Below are 1,022 nucleotides of genomic sequence, written 5' to 3'. Positions count from 1 at the left end.
TTTATGTTCTGCAAGCAACAGGAACTGCCGTTAGTGAACATGACACTAGACATTAACTTTGTGAGTGTGTGTGTGTGAATACAAAAAAGCAGTATTGTGTACTTTTTGCATACACATGCATAACGCTTACTTGAGGTGTCCCAGTAATTACCCGTTGTAAAAAAGTGGGAATTTATATCTGCATTGAAAACAACATATTTTTTTACACATAAGTTTATTATGGAAAATCAATGAAATATATGACTATACATGAACATGAGCATAGCTTGTTCAAAGGAAAGAGAAATGCGTCAACTCTCGATCCAAACTGACTAGAGATCTGGTTGCGAGAGCTCTACACACTACTGTATCGACCTTGTCGTTCAAGTGAAGCTCTCTCCCTAGCGGGTGTCGGGAGCTGCAGCGGCGGCAGCGGCGGCTTCGTTGTAGGCCTGCAGATGGGCGATCTTGGCGGCGACTACTTCAGGAGTATCCTGGACGGGTTCGGGGACTGGGCCGGGGAGTGCGGCTAGAGGGGCGTCGGGAGCCACGGGAAGGTTGGTGCCGGACGCACGGAAGCCGAGGGCGTCAGCCACGTAGTGCTGAGTCTGAACCTTTCCCTCAGAGTCCACGTAGTTGTACGAACCACGGACAACACCGAAGGCGTCGCGAGACTCAGCGCGTGAAGATGGGGAAACCGGCCGCGTAACCGAAGGGAGTAACTGGCCGAGCGACTGAGTGTATAGAGGACAGTGTTGCAGGGCGACGGGGCAACAGTGTAGGACACAGTTTGATACAGGGTTTGAGGGGAGGAGAGCGGGAGACGACGGTATGATAAGGTGCAGGAATAACCTGCTAAGGAAGGCCAGAACAGGCTGATTCGTGTTTAGGGTGAGGAAGCAGAGGAGGACACTGCATGAAAGGGGCAGTCCAGAAAACCTGCATAAGGATATGGCACACAAGTCGCGTCTCCTTGACGAGGGCCATAATCAGGGGGGGGGGGTCAGGGAAAATCCCCCTCGTTAACTATGACTGTTACTGAT

Source organism: Penaeus monodon, unplaced genomic scaffold (genome assembly GCF_015228065.2).
Source record: "Penaeus monodon isolate SGIC_2016 unplaced genomic scaffold, NSTDA_Pmon_1 PmonScaffold_2956, whole genome shotgun sequence".
Classification (NCBI taxonomy): domain Eukaryota; kingdom Metazoa; phylum Arthropoda; class Malacostraca; order Decapoda; family Penaeidae; genus Penaeus; species Penaeus monodon.
Note: the sequence above shows the minus strand (reverse complement) of the source record.